General features: G+C 45.0%; 1 pseudogene; it reads right to left on the bottom strand.

Moving 5' to 3' along the window:
- Positions 1-18,421: 18,421 nt before the first annotated feature.
- Positions 18,422-19,688, bottom strand: LOC144822910 (uncharacterized; annotated as a pseudogene).
- Between the last annotated feature and the right edge of the window lie 469 nt (positions 19,689-20,157).

Genomic DNA, 20,157 nt, shown 5'->3' with positions numbered 1-20,157 from the left:
GGCACCGTTGGTGGTGGCACAGAAGCCGAACGGGAAGGTGAGGTTATGTGTAGACCTCCACGAACTCAACAAATGCATCGTCGTGGACAAATTCCCCTTCCCTAAAATCAACAAGATGCTAGCTAAGACCAAGGGAGTGGAATGGTTCTCCACGATTGACCTCACTTCGGCCTACCACCATATCGAGCTACACCGGTCTTGCAACCACTTGACATCATTTATCACGCCTTTCGGGTGTTACAAATTCCTGAGAATGCCGTTCAGCCTGGCCTCCGCAGCGGCAGTGTTCCAAAAATTGATGTATCGACTTTTCCACAAGATGGGTGGCATCCAATATTTTCGGGACGACATCTTGGTAATGGGAATATCGCGAGAGGACCATGATAAAAAGTTAAGGGACGTGCTCACCACCCTGACGCAAAATGGCCTCACTGCCCAGTGGGAGAAATGTGAATTCAGTGTGAACAAAGTCACATACTTGGGGCACGAGATAAGCTATCGGGGCATTGAACCCAAGGCGACGAATGTAAGTGCCATCAAAGACGCCCCCACTCCAGAAAGTAAAGAAGACATAAGAACCTTCCTGGGAATGGCGGAGTTCTACGGAAAGTTTGTCCCACACTTCGCGTCTAAAACCCACCACATGCGACAGATACTGAACGACAAGTCTGCATTCCGATGGGCTGAAGACGAACAGAGGGAGTTCGAGGAGATGAAACGGAGCATCTGTGAAGCAGTACCCATACAGGGGTTCGACCTAGAAGCACCAACAATACTGACCACGGATGCCAGTGACCGTGGATTGGGTGCCGTGCTCACGGAACAGTCTAAAGAAAGCGTGACCACAACGATTAGTTTTGCATCAAGAGCGTTGGCCCCCAATGAACAAAAGTTCAGCGTCGTCGAGAAGGAAATGCTGGTGGCCGTATGGGCAATGGAGAGATTCCGGCAGTTCTTGTGGGGAGGAAGATTCACGTTGCGTACTGACCACAAACCGCTGATAAAAGTGCTTACGTCGAGCGGCCACGAGCGCGCAACCCCAAGGATTGCGAAAATGACATTGACTACTTGACTATATCTATGACGTGGAGTACCTGCCTGGACACAAGAACAAAGTGGCTGACTTCTTGAGTCGTGCAGCGGCAAAGGAAAGCGCAGAAGTGCAAGGCAGGAACGAGTGGGAAGACTTCGTAATAGCGACAACAGCCGACCCAGAAAAGGCCATAAGCATCCAGGAGTGGGAAGCAGAGTATATCAAAGATGACAAGCTTGACGCCGTGAAGTCCTATGTGGCTGCAGGGTGGCCAGACAAGAAGATGTTGGAAGAGGAACTAAACCAGCATTGGGAAGTTCGGGAAGAATTATCGATTGGGGACAACCCCTGCTTCCTCTTGAGAGGTGACAAAGTGATACCACCAAAATCCCTGACTGAACGACTCTTGGACATAGGGCACAAAGGACACCAAGGCATTGTTAAAACAAAATGGAGATTGAAGGAAGACTATTGGTGGCCGGGAAAGGACAAACAGATCGAAAGATATGTCAGGACATGCGGACATTGCAGCAATGCTGACAAAACACAGAGGCTATTACGCCCTCCCCTTGGCATGCATGAATACCCAGAGAATCCGTGAGAGGAGATAGCGATTGACATCCTAGGGCCCGTCCTGGACTTCCAAGGCACGCAGAAATACATCACAGTGCTAATAGACCGATAATCGAAATGGCCTGAAATAAACATAACGGAGGACACCGAAACAGAGACAGTGCTGGCATTTCTAACGGACGTTTTCATAAGGGAAGGAATCCCCAAAGGGATACTAAGCGACAATGGACCCCAATTTGTGTCAACCAAATGGGCCGCGTTCATGGATCGAAATGGAATTGTAGTCAGACACACTCCAGTGTATCACCCAGCATGTAACGGACTGGCGGAGAGATTTTATCGGGTGATCATGGGCTCCATCCAAGCAACCATCAATCAAGGGAAAGACTGGGAGAAGGAGCTGAAGAGATTGATATGGGCATACCACATAACACCGACAGCCACAGGATACAGCCCGTTCAGGATACTGAGAGGGCGTGAGCCGTTCACTAAGGACAATGTCGCCTGGAAGCGCCTCACAGTCCAGAGTCACTGGTCACCGGCAGTGGTCCGCAAGAACCTGGAGAAAGCCCAGCAAATATATACTGAACATTACAATAAAAGACGCAACACCCAAGAAACCAGCCTGGAAAGGGGAGAATGGGTGAGAGTAAAGCAACCCATCCAGAGGAAGAAGGGGGACAGCAAATTCACCCCCCCCCTCCAAGTCGTGGAACCGTACTCCAGGTCTGCGTTACTCAGCGATGGGAAGATATGGTCGCAAGACCGTATGGCGAAATGTAATCGTGTGGAGAACTGGGACGTGGTGCAGGAGAAGGAGAGAAGTACGCCACGGCCAGAAGGAGCAACACGGAGCCCGACGGGCAGCAGGGAAATAACCACCCAAAGGGAATGATGAAAGAGAGAGAAGAGGTGCAAGGAACCCGGACACCGGTGAGACTGGAGAAAGAAGAGGAGCGAGAAGGAAGCGGCGAAAGTAGTGAAGCTGGGCCCACTCAAGGAGCTTCGAGACTGTCGCCCACCAATACCCAGCAAGACTTGCAGACTTGGAGGGGTAGAAGGATCATGCTACCCAAGAGGTTTGAAGAGTTCAACATGGAGAGCAAGTAAGACTGTTGTGTTATAAAGTATAAGGGGGGGAGATGTGGTGTAGCGGTCTAGTGGCGCTAGCCTCGGCAGTGACGTGGGGCGGTTATCCGGTGGCGGCCATTTTGTGCATTGGCGCGCGGATCTCGAGAGCGGCACAAGCCCGATCCGGCGCTCCCGAGTAAATGTAATTAAAGCATTTAAAATTGTGGAATAAACCACCTAATCCACCAGAGAGTGTCCTGGCATTATTTCCAAGGGGGCAGTGCAGAGCAGCAACATTATAGTTTCGACTTAGCTCTTACGAGCGCACATGCTTCCTGCCTTTCTCATTACTTTTCGAGTGTTTCAGTTTTAAGCGCTCTGCACTCCTCAGCTTGCTGCTTCAGGTAGTCTTCCTCACACTGCCTCAAGAAGCGCCCTGCTGGATTCAATAGCCTTTTTCCTTCTCAACTGCTAGTGGTACACTATTCCCTGCCTTGCTCCTCCCATACTGTAGCCCTTTCTATTGGGTGACTCCTCCCTTTCCACACGCCCGTTCCACTGGCGTAATGAAACTTGTGGGGGCCTCCATGCAAGGCACATGGGCTCAATCAGGAGCGCTGTAGCCAGAGTGCTGTGGGGGCCCCCTGGAGCCTAAGGGCCCCCCGCAACACGGGGCTGTTCGGCCAGTATTACGCCCCTGCCCTGTTCTCTCCTGTACTGCTCCCTCTGAAAGACTCTATTCCCCTTAAGCCTGCCCCAATGAACCCTTTTCTAGCATTTTTAAGCATTATTGAAAATGACCATTCTTTAATAGTATTTCCTGGGGTTTCTACCCATATTTATAATAGTAAGGATATTTTCCCCCTTATTTTGCCCACCGTCAGTAGTTTTGCATCTTACTCCTCCTCTTCTGTTTTCTAAGGATCAAACCCTTCTGATTCAAGAGGAAATACAATTTCTTCTTTCCAAGCAGGCTATCGAACAAATCCAGTTCAATCCCACAGGTTTCCTCAGCAACATCTTTTTGGTACAGAAAAAGAACAAGAAATTCTGACTTGTACTAAACCTCAGAGTTTTCAACAACTTCCTAGTGTATCACCACTCCATGATGGAAACTATTTCCCCCCTCAGAGATATTTTACTTCAAGACGACTGGCTGGTCAGACTAGATTTCCAAGATGCTTACCTTTCAATTCCAGTACATTCTTCTCACAGGAAATATCAACATTTTCAGTGGGGGGGGCTTCCTTTTTCCACTTCAAAGCTCTTCATTTTGCCCTTTCACCTTCTCCTTGGTGTTTCACCAAGATTCTCAAATCAGTTGTAGCCTTTCTTAGAGCTCAGGGATTCAGATTAATCATAATTCTCAACGATTTTTTGATTATGGCCAGTTTAAGAAAATGTTTTCTTTCTCATTTATAACTTTTTCAAAATCTTCGGTTAGGTTTTCTAATCAATGTTCAAAAGTCATCTCTAATTCCTTCTCAACAACTAAAATTCCTAGATTTCCTAATAAATACTACACATTCTATTCTACAACTCCCTCAACACAAATGTACGACTATTAAAGAAGATCTGTCATTCCTTAACTTTGACTCATTTTCTCTCAGATCCCTAGCCCGTCTTGTAGGGCTTCTGGCTTCCTAGATTCAAGATCCGGGCCCACTTCAATATCGAGACCCTTAAAGTTTAAAAATCTGAAATCTCCACAAACATCTCGCTTATTCAGACCACGTTTCTTTAGACCAAGAGTCAAAAGAAGAACTCCTCTGGTGGTTGTCTCACGGAGAACAATTTTCTCTGCCGCCCAAGATGTTGCCAGATAAACTGATGCAAGTCGGACAGGTTGGGGCACAAGATGCAGTCAGTACTCAACTGGAGGTACATGGTCTCGTCAGGAGTCGTTCTTGCATATCAACAGTTTAGAGATGCTTACAGGTTCCTTTGCCATCCAATCCTTTACAAAAGACAAAGCAGAATGCACCATTCTGTTACGAATAGACAGCCTAGCAGCGGTCATATATATAAATCATCTTGGGGCACAAGATCCAAACTTCTGGCAGATCTCGCCAAACATCAGTGGGAGTATTGTCTTCAACTGAATCTCTCAGTCAGAGCAGTTTATCTCCCAGGAAACTTTAATGTTGTAGCGGGCTGGTACACCAGGCACCTTCAGGACTCAAGCTATTGGCAACTGCATCCTTCTGTGTTCAATCGTCTTTTTCCATCTTTGGCAACATGCCAATCGCTTTTTTTGCCTCTCGACTCAATATCCAACTTTCTTCCTTTTTCAGTTGGAGACCAGACCTTCAAGCGCTGGCTACGGATGCTTTCCTCCAATCTTGGCCGCAGACTCTTCTCTACGCTTTCCTCCCATTTCTATTAATTGTGCTACTCCTAGTGTAGGCTTGCAGACAATTCTCATCTCTGGTTCTAATCACTCCCTCTTGGCAAGCTCAACCTTGGTACCCAAATCTGTTGGAGTTGGCCTCAGACTTTCCTGTCTGGATCCCTCACTTTCCCGACTTGCTTCTCAACTCTCAGGGACTTTGACACAACATGGTTCTCGACGGTTCTCTATTTCTGATCGCCTGGAGGATTTTGGTCTTCCTGGAGAACCTCAGGACTTTCAGAGGAAGCTATCAATCTCATTCAACAATCTTGGGACCCTGGCACTTCAAAACTCTACAAGTCAGCCTGGTTGGCCTGGTGTAGCTGATATATATAACAGGAATTCAGATCCCTTTCCAGCAGAAGTAACTCTGGTTGTTAATTTCTTAGCCTCGCTAGCTTCTCAATCAAGCTTCTATCGTAAATTAATAATGATAGATCCGCCATTTCTGCTGAACATCTCCAGAGGTTTGGAAGACCCACTGGAGAACACCCCTTGGTCTGTCAACTATTAAAGGGAGTAAGATATGTTAAACCTCCGGTTTTGAAATATAACGCAATGTGGGATGTTAATTTAGTGGCAATATAATGTGTTTCATTCTCTCAAACAGTTATCTGCAAAGTTGACAAAGCTTTTATGTTTCATTTCATTGAAACGTGTTTCGGATGTTAAAGCATTAGATATGTCCTCGTTTCACTAGTCACCCCTCGGGGTTCCTTTCAAGTACACAGACAAACCAAAACCAACTTATCGACAATTCAATATCCCTTTTTCCCTTCTCAACATCACTGTGAAGAGAAATTGATTAAAACTTGTGTTACACGAACTGCAGATTTGAGATCTTCCTCTCCTACTTAACTGCTTATTTCCTTCCAGAAACCACACAAACCTGTTTCTTCTCCCACCTAAGCCCGCTGGTTAAAATGATCATGTCCATGGCTGGTATTGATATTGATTTGTTTGGCGCCAATTCGGCCAGAGGAGCTATGGCCTCTAGGGCCTTTTCTACAGGTGCTAGTTTGCCTGACATTTTCAAATCTCCAGATTGTTCAAACGTTAATACTGTTAGAACTTTCTACTGTACACCTTTTTATCATGTTTCTGACTCTGTTATTGCAATGCTGTGAAAAGCATAATATGAGCCTCCGGTCTTGTAATAAAATTGAGATTCTCCTAGCATTGCTGTCAGAAAGGCTAAATTTAATTAAAGACACCGAGGTGAGTATTATCCCACCACTGTTGCATTAACCCTCCCTGGTTTATTTTTCTGCAGTGCCAACACCACCTTCCTCCTCTGCTTCCTCCACCTAATTCGACTGGACTATATTCTCAGATACAGTTTGCCAAATCATTCCATTGAACGCTCATCCTGGGTCGCAACTGTGCTCCTCACCTTCTTTTGAACTGTTTCACAGACTTATTGACTATGCTGGTTACCTTCTATTCAGTATTATGGTGTCTTTCCATGCCTTTTATTGATTAACTCACTTGTTGCTCTCAGTCAAGATAGTTATTCTGTATTCCCATTGGCTATTCTATTGTGATGTCACAATTCTTTAGTCCTGTTATCAGTTTTTTTCTGGGAAATTTAGTTTTTATCTTGCTTGGCTGCTGTTGAATAGAAGCAAGAAAAGATTGTATAATACTCGCCTCCATGTCTTTAATAAAATCTTGCCTTTCCGACAGCCAGTCTAGGAAAATCCCAATTATGCTTCTCTAACTTTACTGCAAAATTTCAGCAGCCAATAAAACAACAGTAAAGACACCAAACTACATTTTTCATATACCCCTCAACCAACCAGAGCCCATCAGACCCTATAATACAGCCAACCCACAAGGACTTATCTTTCTTTGCTGCTGCAGCCAAAGCGTAGTGTTCTCTCTGTAGACATAGCATGTAGAGGCATGAGTTGCTGTACAATATATTTAATAATACCCCAGCCAGGAGCACACAGAGAGAAACTTCCCTCTGTTACCTCTTGTGCCGTTCCTTCCAACCGTCTTTCTCCCGAACTCAAAAGAGTTCAAACATGAAAGAATAACATTCCTAAATTCCATAAATACCACACATCTTCCCCTTTTTAAAAAAACCACAATTAAAACCTTCCACCTAATTCCATTTAAACCTCAACAAAATCATGTCAATTGTATTAACACAATTATAATGTAAAACACAAAAGCTAAATATCCTAAACATGTCACATTACTGTTTTCCTTTATAATACATCTCAGACAAGTCATGAAATCGTTGAATTTCCTTAGGCACCACAACTCTCCTTCTGTATCTTGTAATTTTCAACACATTTCTCACTTTACTGTTCACATTATCCAGATGAGCAGAATTCCATTTACAGCTTGTGGATGGTACACATTCCTGTTCCACATCCATCTCCCTTTGTTGTTCACATTCTTTAGTATCATTTGCCGTATTTCTGACATTTCTTATATTAGTATCAAACCTAGTTTAATTCCTACCATCACACTACCACAACCAATTCTTTCTATCTCCCACACTTCCACCTTCACACTTGTAGCATTACATTTGGAAATCTTTGTTAAATGCCATACCTCACCATTACATATTTTCACACACTTGGGGCTCTTCTCTATTACTTTGTAGGAACGCTTGAATTTTGGACTTCCTTTACTCTGCACTCTTTGAATTTTGAGCATAATAAAATCTCCTACTTTGAGTTTGGAAAGTTTTACCCCCATGCTTGGTACCAAAGTATTTTTTGTATTTGCATTGGCGAAGGGTTGCAGGGCCAAGACCTTGTTCTGGGCAGAGGAATCTAGGACGTCAACTAGTTATTCCCCCAACATGTACTTCTCAACAGTGTAGAGGTCAAAGCAGGACTTGGGACGAGCCAGATTGATTAATAGCACAGAAACTAGTCTAGATCATATGTATATGAACCCCAGGAAAAATAAGGGAAGAGGAGTGGGGTGGGTGTATTGGGTACAATCAAGGGGTATAGAGATGCCAATATTGTGGATTTGCTAGAGGGCAGCATCTCGTCTCCAAACAGTAGATCCAAAATGTCTTACTGGTCTCAGGTAGGTAAAGCAAGGGTAGCGCTCCTGTGAAAAACTTTGTTGTGAGAAATATGTATGTACATTTATATGCATACATTTGAATAAAGGAAAAAAAAACAAATTTATCAAAGGAATTCCTTGAAATATTTTATATATATATAGGAGGTGGGTTGTATGTTTTTTGTTTCCTTTTTTCCCTGTCCCACTCATACTGTTTTTCAGGGGCCCGGTGTGCTGTTATGTCCAATTTCTCTTTTACCCCTGACCCTGGCGTTCAACAGCAGGATGATGATTCCCCCCTTTTACTCTTTCCCACTCCCACTCCTGGCCCCTCCAAAAGGAGATGGACTGGACCGTTGCCTGCCCTGCCCAAGACACTTCTCAGGGTGATAATCTGGACTTCAACCCAGACAATATTATTCGCCCTAGCTCTAATGACTGGACACCACGCCCTGAGGTGGACTCATACATGCATGCCTTCCTCTACAAAGGGTTTGCCAAGGAGGTCTGGGCTAGACTCCGCTCTGAATGCCCTGCCCAACTCAGGATGAAATAGTGGCCGGCACACCTGAGATCGACACAAACATGACTCCTTTCCTTAAGAAGTTCTCTAAGGACGCAAAATAGGGCATCGACAGGGCTTGGCGGTCACACCAAGATAGGTTACTAGCTGTCTCTGGCAAAGATCCTGGAGCTAGTGGCTGATGCCAACAATCTGGTGTCCCAAATGTCCTTGCAGCTTGGACCTAGTGCGTCATTTGCCAGGTTGGAAATGCTAACTGTGCAAATGTCGTAGGAAGTCCTTATGCACAAAGACCTACAACTTTCAGAGCTGGCCTTGGCAGAGGCAGAGCTCATATCCAACGGACAATTCCTTTTTCAAGGACCTGGGTACATTCGTTAATACTTTCATGGCCCTTGACAAAGTAAAATCGTCCTAAAAAGGGAGTTCAACTCAGGCCTTTCTGGCAGGACCAGTTGTTACAGAAGTCACTCAGTTAGCCTTTTGTACGAGACCTCCAACATGGTTTCGATGATTGACAAAATAATGCCTGGCAAGAATTCAGCAGTTGTACCCCTTTTTTATCCCTACCGCTCCTAATTCTGCAAGGCGGCGTCCGAGCAGGATTGTGCAGCTGCATCGAAGCTGTCTATCACGTGTGAGTCTGGTTTTGCTGTCAGAAGTTTTTTTGGTGGGTTGGATAAGTTTCTTTCTTCACCTTTGGACCCTGATCATCGAGGACTGCTGGGTTCTCTAGACGGTACAAAGTTATCAGATAGAATTCTATGGGACTCCCTCCCAGCAGGTTCTTCCCAACCCACTGTCTTTTTCCCTTTCAGATCAGGTACTCATTACTGAGAAAATCCGAGATCTGTTTGAAAAAAGCCTATATTCTCCTCTTCTCAACATCAAATGGTTTCAGCAATAACATGTGCTTGTTTCTCAAGCGAGTAGGGGGTCACAAGTTGGTCCTAAACCCCAGAGAGTTCAACAATTGAGTGTGTTATCGTCATTTCAGTATGGAGGGTATCAACACCCTCAGAGACCTACTCTGGAAAGGTGACTGGATGGTCCGATTCAACCTGAAGAACACCTATCTCGCGGTACCTATTTTTCCTCCACAGATAATTTCCCCCAGTTTCAGTGGTGGAACCGCTAGTATGAGTATTCAGCTCTTTCCTTTGGTGCTTCACCAAGTTGATGAAGCCCATCTTGGAGTACGTACGTGTGTGTGGCTTGCTCCTCATAATTTACCTGGAGGATCTTCTGATTCTGACTCAGGAGAGGGACTACTCATGTCCCACATTAATCTGACTATACCTCTGCCTCAGTGTCTGGGGTTTCTCTTGAATGTGAAGAAGTCTATGTTGAGCTCTTCATGCTTGGTAGAATTCCTGGGTTTCTAGATAGATTCTCTGATGGTGCAGTTATTGTTGCCCTCTCAGAAATTCAGGGACATCAAGCGAGAATTGAGTTCTTTCCTGTCCAAGACTCGGGTCTCGTTGTGGCAGATCACTCGAGTGATGGGCATTCTTGCCTCCTCTATTCAGGCCATCTTCCCGGGTCCCCTACATTATTGGGCTCTCCAACAGCTCAGGATCCTTCACCTCAGGAAAGGTTTGTCTTACACAGATATGATTCTGTTGACTAAGCCAAGATTAACCCTGGACCGCGCTCCCTTGACTTTATGAAATAAATATCTGCACAAGAAATGTTATAAGCTGATGTGATACGCCTTGTTCGAGAATATAATTCTTCCAACGTCACACAATTTTATGATACTAGAAGCCTTGAAAAAGCCCTGGTCGACTGGACCTAATGGGCGAAACACGTGTCGGCTGACATCCTCTGTTCAATGAGTTATTGAATCATTTGAAAAAAGTTTTCTCACGAAGCTTGATTGAAAATAAACACATCAAGCTGTTTGAAAATAAGAGGACTCAAACTATTTCCTTTTGTTTATCTTTCTCAAATACTATGGAGGAGTACCAACTCAAAAAATCGTTTGCATGGAATGGTGGTTATGCCATATGGAAGCAGGGCGATATTCGGGTCCTAGCCGGATGTCATGGTCAAGTCGGATGTGAGCAGATGGGGCTGGAGAACCTGTTGCGGCTTGATCTCCACCAGGGGCCATTGATCAAGGGAGGAGCTCTAGTTGCACATCAATGGCCTGGAACTATTGGCAGGCTCCTTTGCCATCAGAGCTCTATCTCTGCAGAAGTTTGCGGGTTGCATCATTATGCAGACAGACAATGTGTTGGACGTCAGTTACGTCAACAATCTGGGGGGCACCAGATTGCGCATGTTAGCAGTGATTACCAAGGACTTCTGGCATTTTTGCCTACGTCGCAAGATCTCAGTGATCATGGTGCATCTCCATGGCCGCTCCAACATGTTATGGACTGGAACTCCAGGATCCTCCGAGATTCAAACAATTGGAAGCTTCACCCTCTTCTCTTTCAGCGGCTTTAACACCTGTCGGGTCCTTGTCAGATCAATCTGTTTGCTTCATGTCTCAATTCTCAGCTTTCACAGTTTTTTAGTTGGAGGCGGGAACCTCTAGCCTTAGCGACAGATGCCTTTCTACAGAACTGGAATCAGGGCTTAATGTATGCCTTCCCTCTGTTTCTGATGATTTCTCGTGTGGTGGCTTTTGTGCTGCTTCAGAGGGTGAACTTGGTTCTTGTAACCCCTTTCTAGAGAACAGAATTGTGATTTCCGACTCTGATGGACCTCTAGTGTGACCCTCCAGTTCAACGTCATCCCTTCTCGGACCTCCTGACTTATTCCTCATGGAGGCCTCATCCTGTGGTGCTGCAAGGGTCTCTTTAGCTCATGGCATGGCGTAGTTCAGGGGACATTGGAGGCTGACTCGCCCTTCGCAGCAGGCCTAGTTCTTTATCTCCCAGTCTTGGTCTTCCAACACCCATAAACTCTACACGTCAGTGTGGCGTCGGTGGGTTAGATGGTTGATCCTGTGGCGGCAAGCCTATTCCATGTAGTGGATTTTCTTTCCTCCCTTGCGGTGAAAGGAATGGCCTACCGGTCTGTAAACAATTTTCTTTCAGCAATCTTCCCCTGGGTGTGGTGGGAGTAAACCCATTGGCGAACATCCACTGATTTGCAAGGTCATGCGGGGTATCCATCTATCTAATCCTTCTAGCCCTTGTTATTCTCATCTGTGGGATGTAGGTTTGGTACTAGGCCAGAGAATTCTCTTCTTTCCCATAAGCAGTTAATGGCCAAGTTGACTCTTCTGCTTTTTTTTTTTTTTTTTTTTTAAATTTATATAGCGCGTTATCACTTGGGGGTCTCTAAGCTCTTGTACCAGACAAAACGGACGACTCCATAGAACAGGCAACTCCACTACAACTCTCCCCAGGCCTCTCGGAACAGTATTGTTTTTAGCATCCGTCGAAATGGCAGCAACTTTGATTCCTTCCGTAGATCTGAAGGAAGTTTATTCCATGCTGCCGGAAGTAGAGTAGAAAATGCTCGACCACCCTGGGTCGATAAGCGATACCGAGGGATTGTCAGGAGCGTGGCCTCAGACGACCTCAGTGCCCTGCCTGGGATGTAACTCGATAGTCTATTTTTAATGTAGTTCGGTGCATTGCCGTAAATGGCCTTATGGGAAATACAAAGGCCTTTGAACAATGCCCTCTGCCTAACAGGAAGCCAATGCAGCTGGCGCAGAAGAGGAGATGCATGCGCCCTCCTAGGTTTCCTATAGATCAGTCTTGCTGCATCGTTCATCACTGTTTGAAGCCGTGAAAGTTGTTGCTGGGGTAAGCCCAGATACAACGCATTGCCATAGTCCAGTCGCCCCAGAATCATGGTTGTCACTGCGCTCCTTAAAGTAGAAAAGGACAGTAGATTGGAAATTCTACGCAGTTGCCTGAGAAGGCCTATGCATGTACCCACCACAGTAGACACCTGCTTTCTCATGGACAAATTTCCATCAATGAGGATACCCAGGCTTTTCACCACGGTTGCTGGAACTGGCGTCCTGCCCAACTCCCCAGGCCAAAATCCATCATGCCAGGGGCTGCCGGCGATGGTAATTGGCAGCACCTCTGTTTTATCAGGATTAATCTTCAGGGAGTTGGCAGTCATCCAGTTTACCGTGTATCTCAAGATGTTGTGCAGGCGTGCTTCAGCTCCAGGAGTATCCTCTATTTGAATAATGATCAGTGTGTCATCAGCATAGTTATATATCTGACACTCCATCTTGTTAAGTGCGGAAATCAGAGGCTGGAGATAGATATTAAAAAGGAGCGGCGAGAGCGCCGACCCTTGCGGCACTCCACAGGTGATGGCCGCTGATGCTGATACTAGGTCTGAAAGCTGTACTTTCTGCGATCTATCCTGCAGGAAAGAAGTAAGCCAGCCTAGTGCGGTTCCCCCTATGCCTAGATCTCTCACACGCGACAGCAGTTGACTATGACACACGGTGTCAAATGCCGCGGAGAGATCCAGCAGCACCAGGGCACCGGGGATCTTTTTGTCAGCTCTACATCTCAGCTCATCCAAGATGGAGGCCATCACCAGCTCCGTGCTGTGATGTACCCTAAAACCAGCTTGATTTTGTTCCAACAGATCATTAGTCTCCAGGTGCCTGGAGAGGTGGGTCAATACATGCTGTTCTAGTACCTTTGCTAGGAAAGGCAGCTGAGAGATGGGCCTGAAATTCTTTAAAATCTTAACATCCGCTCCGGGCTTTTTAAGCAGTGGACTCACCCGCGCCTCTTTAAGCATTGTCGGAACCCGACCTGTTTCTAGTGACTTATTCAGGAGGTTTAGTACGTCTTCCTGCAGCCCTGGCAAGGCCTGCTTAAACACGCTAGGGGGACAGGGGTCTACCTTAGAGCCTGACTTCACCTTCCCCACTAAGTTAACTAGCGTCTCCCTATCAGCTGGGGGAATACTGTTCAAGGGGACCTGAATTATTGGCCTGCATGGAATAATTTGCAGTGGGCATTCTAACACGGGAGAGCGCGAGATTTCCAGTAGGAGCTCCTCAATTTTGTTGGTAAAAAATTCGAGGAATTTGTGACAATCCTCAAGAGAAAACTCGGGCCTCTGTTCCCTGTTCTTCCTAAGCTCTGAAAGCACTTTGAAAATTTCTCTCTGGGGATTTTGGGCAGTGGCGATCCTAGTCTCTAAGAAATCTGCCTTACGTGCCTGGATCGCTCTCTTGTATGTAGCAAGCTCCTGCACATACAATAAATGTGCCTCTGCATTGTAGTCCCTTCGCCAGGCTCTCTCCGCTTTCCGAAGAGCTTGTTTCCTAGCCCTCAGTGCGTCGTTGAACCAAGGCGCTCCTGCTCCTCTGCCCACCATCTTCACCTTTCTAGCCGGCGCCACTATTTCGATGGCGGCTTTCAGTTTATCCACTAGCTTGTGGTAAACTACTTCAATGTTACCATCTAGAGCCGGTTGGAATGCTGCATTTTGTAGAATGGTAACCAATTCCACCTCATTAATTGAATTCCACTTTCTTACAGTTTACCAGGTGGCCATGGGTTTCCCTCCACCTTTAGGCACCGCTCTCTGGCCCCTAATAAGGTAGTGATCGGACCATGCACAGGGGCTCCCAACTACCCCCCATGGGCCTGGCTCTGTTGACCATACCAGGTCCAGGGTGTGGCCCTTTACATGCGTTGGTCCAGCCACCTGTTGTGTCATCCCCAGTGCTGTTAAGGCTTCCTCTAAAACGAGAGCCTGTCCTACTTTGCCTCACCTCTTCCTGCAGAGTCTCCAATGTGAATGCTCTTAATGTTGCAGGTAGAGCTTTTGCTCCAGAATGAGTCTTTTTTCAGATTTCCAGGTGTACTAAGACATTTTCCAAATGTATTTCTTATCCCAGGTTCTCGGACACATGCAGTTATATGTTGTTCAATGTCTTAAGGCTTACGAATTGGTGACTCAACTGCTCAAGCATGACACTTTGGCGCAGTTGTTGATCGCATTGAAGTAGCCTTTTGGTCGTGCAGCCATGGCCACGTTAGGATAATGGTGGGTATGGCTTCAAAATCTTTTATGTTGGGTTCTCGCCTGGTGGACATCATGAGGGTTGTGGATTGGTCAACAGCGTCTACTTTTAAACGTTTTTATTCTAGGCCTATTGTAAACATCACCTCTGTGGTGGTGGATGATCTTTGAACAAGCATAATCTGAGCTTCCGCCCCTGACATAGAATTACATTTTTTTAAACATTTGCGTCAAGAATTTTCAGTTCTATTAAGGACACAGAGGTGAGGATTATCCCACTCTGAGCAATTCTATTACAATGTTGGAAATTGGTATTTTTTTGTTGTTTTCTCCCTATGAGTTTATTTTTGTGCTATGCGATGGAGGTTACCCCATTTTTCTTTTGGATTCTGCAGGTTCAGAGCAGAAACAGAGCTAAAAGTTTCCAGGGTTGAATGTCTGTTCTTCCAGTGTTGGCATCTGTGACCTCGAGTGATGTTCATGTTCTCTGCTCTTTTTCAATCGTTGGAGCATTGGCTTGATCCCTGAGGAATTGTTTGCTACATCTGTTTGGTTGCTGGACTTGATTTATCAAAAGAACTTGTTTGATTTCGGAAAGAAAGACGTGGAATCTTCGTAAGTTGGCTGTAATACAGGGTCTACGGGTCCTGATTGGATGAAGGGTGTATGGGAAATATAGTTTGGTGGTTTTACTGTTGTTTTATTGGCTGCGGAAATTCTGCAGTAAAGTAAGAGAAGCATAAGTCTCGCCTCCGTGTCCCTAATCAAATTGAAAATTCTTGCTGCAAATGCTTGAATTTTTTTTATTACTGTCTCTCAGCACTTATGGCTGTGAGGAGGGGTGAGGCTATACCAGGAATGCAAAGAAGATACTCCACACGTGTAGAAACAAGTTGTTTATGTAATGTAATAAGAACAAATCCCAGTATCCAAGACCCCATCAGCCGCTCACAACAACTGACATAAAACGGAATCCTTTCTCTCATATCTTATGACATTCCAAAGAGAACACAATATATTTCTGAAAACAAATATAGGACTTGACACATTCCGCATCTGGCGGACATTCTAAACAACACTAAAATTGAAGAAGCTCAAAATTCTAAATCAAACAAAAACTCTATGCCGAAATATAACTGATAACATGCATCAACCTGTTCAGATAAATCAAAGACAACATTTCCATTTCTTATCACCTCATAATCTTCCAACCATGTCGGATGCTTCCTGCTCCTCTTCGCATGCTGCTCCATCTCCACTGCTTCCTCATTCCTACCTTCCATCCTTTCCACGTTATAGTATATATTGTGACTTTTCAATCATAGATTGCGGAGTAGTTCTGTAACTCCACAACATTTTCTTTAACTCTTCTTTCCATCTTTAACCACTCTTCACAGACAAATGTAGACAACCATTCAACACCATATTGAATCTTTCAACTTTACCATTTTCTGTTGGATGATACCAAACTGTCCTATGTTAAAATATTCCCCGGCTTATCAGAAAATTCAATTTGGAACCAGAAACAAATTGGGGAGCGTTAATTCCTGAGGAATTTCCTCCATCATTTAGATAATCTCAAGAAAAGATATGATACAATCCATTCTCACTTCATTCACCATCTTTACCTCTGGGCATTTGAAAAGGAAATAGAAAACCTACCCCTCACATCTCCATACCCATAAAGACCACAGCTATCTTAATCTACTTACTTTCAGGGTCCCTCTGGGTATTTAACAGGCACAGTAGGTGACGCCCTCACCACCAAATATTTATCGCTGTGCTCACAATTAATACAATTTCTCATGTTTCTTTCCAGATGTCAATCTATGTTAGGCTACTAAACATCAACATGAGCCTTTATCTTCATGTGGACATGCCACCATGACCTATGTGAATCAATTACATTACCCTGTGATGGAGAGAGACAGGAGTATTTATTCAATTTCTTTTAAACACAACTCCCACAACAACTGCCAATTCTGGCCAAATCAATTTACACTTTTTCACCATATTCCCCTCTCCCAAACCCCTTGAGGTAATTTCCCTAATATACATCAACTCTTCATCTCTATCTACACCATGTTTCAGTTTCATAAGAAGTCTTGCAGAGCTTCTCCTCCTTGCACAGCCTGACTGACTGCTTGACAGTTGGCAAATTTGGGGACCTCGAGCTCCCCTTCTTATAATTAATTTCTCTGCCCTGTACTTACTCCAGAAAGCAGTCTGTCACTGCTAGAAAGCCCCACAGTATAGGCCATGGGAGTGACTAGAAGTTTGAACTTGGATGTCAGCCACAGTGATATGGGTATTAAAGGGTTCTTCCATCGCCCCAGCCCTACTCCTTATGCTTCTCTTCTTAGACCCATTTCCTTCCTGATATCTGGCCAGGACCGTTTCCAGTGACCATTTTCTGAATTAAAGAACACCCTTTTAAGTGTAATGGAGAGCCTGGTTTTTCCTCCTCTAGTGTGTGTCTCACCCAGCTCACAGGAATGCAGTAATATACAAATATGACTGAAGGGGATTCCTCTTCCTCCTCATGCTCCTCCAGTCAGTCTGGGCCTCTCAAAATGGAACCACGATTCCATACATTCCATGTATTGTATCATACGCAGGCATAATTAAACCCAGTGTTAGAAATGGGGGTCTCTAGTTGGCAATGGTATACACCTTTGTCCAAATAGGGACCCTTGCCTCTAGTCAGGGAAAGGGGATTCACTCGTGAATAACCCCTGCTCACCCCCTTGGTAGCTTCGCATGAGCAGACAGGCTTATCTCAGAGGAAGTGTATAAAGCATTTGTGAACACACACAGTAATACAGTGAAAACACTATAAATGGACACCACACCAGTTTAGAAAAATAAGTAATCCCTGCTTCTGACCGCTACTGTTGACAGTATGTATTGCTTTGCCCACTTGCGTAATCTGAATTTACGCACACCACTTACTCACATGGAAACTCCAACACTCCACTGGAGGTAAAAATTAGCTTTATTAATATTGTAGACAAAGGCAATAAGTCACTGAAACTAATAAATTCTTAGGCACCGAGTGAAAGGCAATAAACAATGAATACACCACACTATATACATAAATATGAAACTGTGAATACAGGTATATAAACAGTTAATGTACAAAGCACCTCACCAGATTCATTTGCAGCACCGGAGACGTCAACATCCCTGGGCCAAACACTGAACACCAAGTCGGGAACCCGTAGACCGGGGCTCAGGGAGTAATCTCTTCGGGCACCAAAGTTGTCCCGCGAGTGCGTCTACTCCAAGACTGAGTTCCTGAGCTCCATCCCACAGACACCGCTTTTTATAGCTTAAATCAACCTGTTCGAGAAGCCTCTAGCAGGCGCTCTCGCCCATCTATTCACAAGTGCTGGCCCCCATCTCTGCATCAGACCCACCCGGACAGACCTGGCCAGATTCTGTTTGGGCTGTGCCGAGGCAAAAGACATTCCTGTCCCAATCTCCGGCCTTGGAGACTTGCACGGTCATCCTCCCTCTGTCATAGAGATAAGTATGGAATGCATGAAAACACTCTGAAGGTACAACATAACCTCACAAGGCTTCCTCACGAGATGCCTCGCACCTGCTTGTACTGGTTTATGTGAAAAACATGTTTATCTTACTGCTGAAGTGTAACTACAGGGCAAAGCAGCACAAAATGGAAGTGCGATGAAATAAAATGGAAGATCAGAGCATTGCATGGAATCGAGGTCAACATGTAATTTAGCACGTGTAAAATGGCAAATGCAGTACATTACGTGTAAAATGGCAAATGCAGTACATTCCACCCCTTGACCTTCGATTCACCTATCATACCCCATTGGCCTAAATACCATGGACCTGGGCCTAAAAAGGGAGACAAGATTAGGAATGCATTGAATGCAACAACATAATGAAATAAAAATGCAAATAATGACTATAATAACACCCAAGATATACCGAAGCTGTCCAAAATTAGGCAGCCATCCAAACAACCAATCCCACCATCCTCGGTCAACGTCTTGGGTAACCCCTTTCACTAAATCTTTTAAAGCATTAATATGTGCATGGATAGATGTAGAATGATCAGATAAATTGAAACAACAGAGCCCATCAAAGTCCTCGCAACCGTGGTTATGTTTTAGCAACAAATAGTCCACAGCTGCCCTATTTTGCAAAAACGGCTTTTCTTGTTCCTTGAACATCTAATAATAATTCAGCTAAAGCAGCAGAAGTATGATTGAGATTTTACACTATTAAACAGGCAAGCTTTGCAATTGTCCTGGCATTATAAACGGACAGTCCTGGCACTCCTACAATGGAAAGAGCCAAACTAGTATATTCTGTTCTAGAAAGCAAGTCAATATCGGAGTCACAATCCTCAAGTAATTGAATAGCGGCTCTAGAAGAGCGAATACGTGTAACAGAATGCATGGGAAAAAGCATAAGACTTAATCGTGATAAGGCACAAGGTCCTCCAGTTATGTTAGCTGGTATATAAGTGTATGAAATATTACCACACGAGAACAACCATCCTTTAGGTAATTTCACATGGTTAACATGGCTAGCCACTAATACGGTGTGATTACAAACCATATAATTGGTAACATTACTACAAAAACTGTCATGTCGTGACTGACATAATGTTTGTTGATCAGGGGTCCATTGTTTCCTTTTCTCTAGTTTTAATTGGCCACACTTGCCAATCTTAGTAGGGTCACAAGTTAATTGATAGCAAATGTCTCCAGTAGAGATATTGTAGGTAACAATACTTGTCATGTTCCTCCAGAGGCTATCTGTAACCTCCGGGCAAAGCGACAGTTCTCATAAAGACTCAGATGTGTTTGAACATCACTTTCCTCCACTACCCCATCAAAGTTAGTTTGGTTGAAAATGTGCAGAAGCACCTGTGCAGGGATAGGTATGGCAACAAGACACGTTGATATCATATCAGCTGTACTCTGAAGATTTATCATACAGAAGTGGGAAGTGTTCAGCACATTCCCAGCCAAGTAGGTCCAGATGTTATCCGGTTGCTGCAACACTGCTGTCATCCGACTCGGGCGGTTGATCCCCTTCGGCATCCCCGGGCCCTCCCGGACCCCTCCGGACACGCCCAAACATTGACCACACAGCGCAAGCATCGCAGCGGCAAGCCATACTGTGATCTAGAAACAGAAAACAAACTGGTATAATCACTCTCGCAAATAACATTGTTCAGCAGGTACATTTTCCCACTTTTCCAGTCCTGGTTTCATGATGACTAGGATGTTATCCTTGCCCTTAGCGATCAATTCTGCAGATTCAGGAGGTTTGTTTGGGGATTCCACCCACAATTTTGCCCCTACATTCTTGTCAGTAGATCCGAACCCGCCCTTTCCTCGCACAGTTAGAAGGGCCGGGGCCGTCCCCTTCATGACATTTCCTCCATAAACTGGCATGATGACCATTTGGGCAACACGGTCTCTGGGTTGCACAATCAGATCATTGTTTCCACTGTTCAATAGGATAACTTTGATCTCCCCCTGGTAATCGGCATCGACCACCCCTCCC

This window comes from Lissotriton helveticus, chromosome 3_1 (assembly GCF_964261635.1).
Source record: "Lissotriton helveticus chromosome 3_1, aLisHel1.1, whole genome shotgun sequence".
NCBI classification, from domain to species: domain Eukaryota; kingdom Metazoa; phylum Chordata; class Amphibia; order Caudata; family Salamandridae; genus Lissotriton; species Lissotriton helveticus.
This window is presented reverse-complemented; position numbering and strand designations above follow the sequence as displayed.